Below are 6,000 nucleotides of genomic sequence, written 5' to 3' on the forward strand. Positions count from 1 at the left end.
CTAACAATTCTCTGACTCATTATTAAAATTCAAGATCGCAGTGCACCATATACCAAATGATGTATTGTACATAATGACTTTCTTATTCAATTTTTCTAATCTCTATTTTTCATCCCTTGGGTTTTTTTTTTTTTTCCTCAGTAATTGTCCAGAGCTTTAAATAAAAGAACAGTGGTGATTGAATCTTCACACGTCTTTATTTTTAGACTCACATCTTAAAATCTGCAGAACGAGTGGCAGAGAGTGTAAGAGAAAAATGTGTGTGGAGACGGTGCATGAAAATCATGGTAGGTTGTCCCGTGTCCTTCAGCCCAGCAGACTGACAAGGAAGGGGAAAACCGTGGAGGGAAGCTCAGCTCTGCCGTCTGTTTTGGAAGAGGCTGCCTGTAGATATCAGGATATGTGCCTGGGAGGATGGCTCTGGGGAACTCCTCTGTAAAAAAGCTGTGCACAAACAAGAACCCCGGTCTTGTCAACTGGACACCCAGGTCAAAGGTCAGGACCAAGCAGACACTCTGTGGAGTGTAAGTTGGATTTGGGGACCCAAACTGAAGTGGAGTTTGTCCCCCATATCCTCCACCTGTCTCTTGTCTCTGGAAAAACTTCAGCCAAAGAGTAAGTTTCAACTTGAGAGAAGTGAAAAAAAAAAAAAAAAGGCAGAAACAGGAAAACATTTCAGCAAGACTAAAGCATTTAGGCATGAAGCACAGACGAGCACGTCTAGCTCTTCCTCCAGGGCTACGGACGATATTCTGAGCCATGTCCTGCAAGCTGTCTCGTAGATACTGAAGGATATTCTCTAGACAGGAAACACAAAAATGGTGTATAAACTCGAACCCAAAACAATAAAGTAAATGGCAACGGGATCATACTTATTAGTAATTACCTTAAACGTAAATGGGTTGAATGCCCCAACCAAAAGACAAAGACTGGCTGAATGGATACAAAAACAAGACCCCTACATATGTTGTCTACAAGAGACCCATCTCAAAACAGGGGACACATACAGACTGAAAGTGAAGGGCTGGAAAAAGATTTTCCATGCAAATAGGGACCAAAAGAAAGCAGGAGTCACAATACTCGTATCAGATAAATTAGACTTTAAAACAAAGGCTGTGAAAAGAGACAAAGAAGGTCACTACATAATGATCAAAGGATCAATCCAAGAAGAAGATATAACAATTATAAATATATATGCACCCAACATGGGAGCACCGCAGTATGTAAGACAAATGCTAACAAGTATGAAAGGAGAAATTAACAATAACACAATAATAGTGGGAGACTTTAATACCCCACTCACACCTATGGATAGATCAACTAAACAGAAAATTAACAAGGAAACACAAACTTTAAACGATACAATAGACCAGTTAGACCTAATTGATAGCTATAGGACATTTCATCCCCCCCCCCAAAAAAAAAGACTGCTCACTATGGCAATTACTGAAGCTGACTTAGGGTGACATAGAGGCTTATTTCCCTTTACCCTTCTGAGTTCTTAGCTGAGGATCTCTGTAAGAAATGACAGAATAGCAGGACAAAATCAAACAGAAGTTTATTAACATAAAAAAATAAAATAAATACATAAATAAATTGTCTTGGAGCAGTCCCCCGAAAAAAAAAAAAAAGAATCAGGCTACCAATGCAGGAGACACAAGATATGTGGGTTTGATCCCTGGGTCAGGAAGATGCCCTGGAGAAGGAAATGGCAACCCACTCCAGCATTCTTGCTGGGAGGGTCCCAGGGACAGAGGAGCCTGGTGGGCTACAGTCCATGGGGTCGCTCCTAAGTCTAATAGACGGTGTTGATGAAGATGCTTAGAAACTACTGCCCACAAAGAAGAGAGAAGAGGATATTGCCATTGTCTTCCCTAACATGGGAGAATTCAGCCTGCTAAGCACACTGCTCAAGGCCCTGAGGTTCTCTCTGCCAGCCCTTCCCTAGCCCCATCTTTTTTCCCCATCCAGTCTCCTCATCTCCTCTTAGGTATCCAAACCCTAAGCAATTGTAGCAGACACTTCCTTCAAGCCCTCTTAGGTATCCAAACCCTAAGCAATTGTAGCAGACACTTCCTTCAAGCCCAGGTATAATGAAATCCTTTACTCCCAGAGCCATAATAGACTCTAAGCATAATGTATTTCATAATCATTCTCCACACACATTCCAAGTAGCCCCTAATAATTTATTATTATTGACCGATGGGATGGAAGTTACCAATTTGTGACTGTCACTCTGGTCCAATCTAGTGTCATGCCAACATCCATTGCCCATACTCTCTAGTGGTAAAGACTGAAAATTATACTATCATAGGAATGGGTTATAATTTAGCTAATGACTTCTCTAAAAAAAAAAAAAAAAAAGAAAGAATCAAGATGACACTGATCAGACCACGGGTGGCCTCCTTCAACATGACCGCCAGAGCTGACTGCAGTATTTCTGCATGTACCCCTCTCTCTTCTGCCTATAAAATCTCTTGCCCCATGACTAGCGGTGACGGGGAACTTGGTCTCTCAACAGCAGTATCCCCTTATCCCTTTCCCCTGTGGTTGCCAGCATCCAAAATACACTTTCCTTTCTACCAACCTGTCCTCTCTAATGGCTTCTGAGACAAGAGCAGAGGGACCCCACTTCCAGTTACACGAGAAGCATCTCCTTACCAGAGACATGCTTCCGTCATCTTCAGCGTGAGATCAGAAGCTTGCTTGGGTTTCCTGCAAGCTTCTTTTTATGTTGAACCCTCACGCGTTCATGCAGAGCCTTACTGCACAACCGTGGCTCTGTTACTGTCGCCAGAATGATTCTTCAGTCTTGAATATTCACATCCTGGGTACCCACTGCTCATGTAACAGTGCAGACGGGACTCTGGTAAACACCCCTGAATGGACTCATTGTTCTGTGTCCCTCAGGGCTCCACACTGCCTCTCCAGGCAGTGCTTGGACAAAAATACACACACACACACACAAGAAATTCTAGAAGAGCTTGTTGCTTGAACCAGAAAGAGTGCTAACTCCTGTCCTAAAGAGAAAGACACTTTAAAAAAAAAAGAAAAACAAGTGTCCACTCTGTGATCAGGTATAATCACATAACCTGTGCACTGAGACCAGGTAGCAATATGCCCTTGTAGTTGTTTTAATCACTCAGTTGTGTCCGACTCTTTGCAACCCCACGGACCGTAGCCCACCAGGCTTCTCTGTCCGTGGGATTCTCCAGGCAAGAATACTGCGGTGGGTTGCTGTTTTCTTCTCCAGGGGCTCTTCCCGAACCAGGGATTGAACCCATGTCTCCTCCATTGGCAGGCGAATTCTTTACCAGGGAGCCACCAGGGAAGCCCAGAAATATGCCCTAAGAGAGGTCATTATGCTTGTGTGTAGAAGGTCACTGATGACTGACCTTTCCAATATCTGAGACTGAACGGTAACAACAGACGTAGGGTAAGTTCAGAAATAAGCAGGAGGTGAGAGTTGTGAACATGAGTGCAGAAGATGCTAAAACTGGATAACACTGACAGATGGTGTTTGTCAACCACATTGGGACACATGGGGAACTCGTTCATTTATACACACTCTTGTTCTTCTTTAAAAGGTTGGTGGTGAGAGAGAGGGGGGAAAGGATGGATTTGGTCCATCCTGGTTCCCTGGAGACTTGAGAGAAGAACGGAGGCAGGTATCTATCATTCTGCAGGGGATACGAAAAGCCAAGGAAGGTTACTGCTTGCTAATAATGCTTTTCCCCTTTCATCAGAAGATTGAGCTGGGACTGGGCATTGGTGAGATGGAGCTGATTTGATGAAAGAACAAGGGGCAAGGGGGAAGGGTGTGGGGGTTAGACCTCGACAGTCTAGAGAGGTGATGGTAGCAATTGAAGTCAGATGGAAAGGGGACTGCTAGGGAAATCTGCAGAGAGGAAGAACTTTAGTGTCTCATTCATGGTGGACGATTAATAAAGGGGTGAGCGTTGAGGTCCCTGAAACAGCAGACAAACCATGATGAGTTTCCTTTGAGGGTTGAGTGTTAGGTCCATCCATGTTCCATATTTTGTTTGCACGATGGCTTTGCTTATGACGAGGGAAGTGATCCTTTTCACGGACTATTTCTGCAAGTACACATCTCCTCCAACGAGCCACGTAAGAATCAGCTTGCATGAGACCTCCCTGCTGGCCCAGCGGCTAAGCCTCTATGCCCCCAAGGCAGGGAGCCCAGGGTTTGATGCCTGGTCAGGGAACTGGATCCCACATGCCACAGCTAAGAGTTTTCATGAAGACCCAGAGCAACCAAAGAAAGAAAGAAATATTAAAAAAACAAAAAAAAAGAATCACCTTCCTACATCTTGGAAGGAAATGAACAAGAGGAGTTACTAGCATCATCCCTTACACTGGAACCTCTCACCACACTGTGAAAATTGCCCTGTCAGTCTGGCTGGGGACCACAGAGATGACACGCATAATTTTTTTCTTCTCCTTTTCTTGCAGCAATAATTTTGGCCTCGAGGCATGAGATTTGATCATGAAACGAGCTACAGACTAAAGCACAGGCAGATGGCAGAAGCCTGAGTCCGGTATAAGTCATGACCAATAAGTCCTGACATTAAACAGCCCCGGAGGAGGGCATGGCATCCCACTCCAGCATTCCTGCCTGGAGAATCCCCATGGACAGAGGAGCCTGGTGGGCTTCAGTCGGACACGACTGAAGTGATTTAACATATGCACGACATTACAAGGGCACAGCTCGAACCAGTGAGATTGGGTGAAGCGATTGGGAGGCATGCCTCTTGATGTTTGTGGCTCCTTTCATCAGGGTGCTTAACAAGGTCAAGGCGACATGCAGGGAATGAGTGCGTGTACTGTTGGAGCCCAGAACCCTCCGTGAGCACAGGGCTTGGTCCCAGCTTCCCAAACATAACACGTGTAAAAGGGAGGGAACCTGGAAAGAAAGTGATCATCACGTTGGAGGTGTTCTGAGTGATTGCATCTCCTGGGGAGCCTTGGTCACCAAAGGCACTGTGCGTGTGTCTGTGGGTGTGCGCGTGTGTGTGGGTGGGTGTGCATACAAGCAGGTGTGCTATTTACAATCAAAGACGACACACATTGTCTCTTCCCTGATTGGCTCCCACATATGGTACGGATGTGGTATTTTCCACACATGGGGTACCAGGTGAGGGTTGCTGACTTGGCTGACTGCAGGCAGCTGGATTTCTCTGTTGGAATCCGTGACTGCTGCTTGCCCTGCTGGGAAGGGGTGGGCTTTTGCGTTTCCTTCAAAGCGACAATTAAATTTAAACTGTCAAGGACGTCACGGGGAGGTCTCCGTGCCAACTGTGAGATGAGCCACGGACCTTCCAGGCACACTCACTCACATCGGTTGAGGTTTTGTAATTAACCCAGTAGCTACTTCAACCGAGAGGCCCGCAGGGGACATGGAGATCCTGTCTCCGCGACATCCTGGGGAGTTTCCAGGTTAGTGACACAACAGCAAGGCTACCACTGGAGCGCAAAAACCTCAAGAAAGCGTGCTGTGTCCTTCACACATGGGAAGAAGAGGAGGAAAATGGAATCCATACCTGCTGTTCTTCATGATTTCTCTTCCTGACTCACTTTGCAAACCCCTTTACAAGCTCTCTGGATTCCCATAAAGAAGTCACAGAAGCTGGTGATGGAGGAATATTTTGGTCCCTCGTCATGTTTTCCTAATTACCTCCTCCAGCTCTCCATTCTACGAGTTTATTTAGTAAACAGCTTGCTCATCAATACTTTAGCAATGAAAACACAGAATGCTTCCTTTAAAGAGAAAAAAGAAGTAACGCAGCATGAAGCCAAAATTCTTACTAGGTAAGGAGAAGCTTTTTGAGGGTCCATCATTTTTCAAGATAGAAGGGCGACCTTTCATCTCACTTTAAGAGGCATCAGACACAGAAAGCTCATTATCAGAGATGCTTAGATGGGTACTTCTTGTTGCTTCTTACCCCAGAAATCCCCATGTTTGTGTGAGTCATATTTTAC

General features: G+C 45.2%; 1 long non-coding RNA gene across 1 annotated transcript in view; it reads right to left on the reverse strand.

Annotated features, from left to right (window-relative positions):
- The window catches only part of LOC100847628 (uncharacterized), a 146,502-nt gene extending 143,657 nt beyond the window's left edge, over nucleotides 1-2,845 (reverse strand). The window contains exon 1 of the long non-coding RNA XR_009493657.1: nucleotides 2,662-2,845. This is a non-coding gene — a long non-coding RNA (uncharacterized lncRNA). The remainder of the gene's footprint in view (nucleotides 1-2,661) is intronic.
- Nucleotides 2,846-6,000: the final 3,155 nt, after the last annotated feature.

Source organism: Bos taurus, chromosome Y (genome assembly GCF_002263795.3).
Source record: "Bos taurus isolate L1 Dominette 01449 registration number 42190680 breed Hereford chromosome Y, ARS-UCD2.0, whole genome shotgun sequence".
NCBI classification, from domain to species: Eukaryota; Metazoa; Chordata; class Mammalia; order Artiodactyla; family Bovidae; genus Bos; species Bos taurus.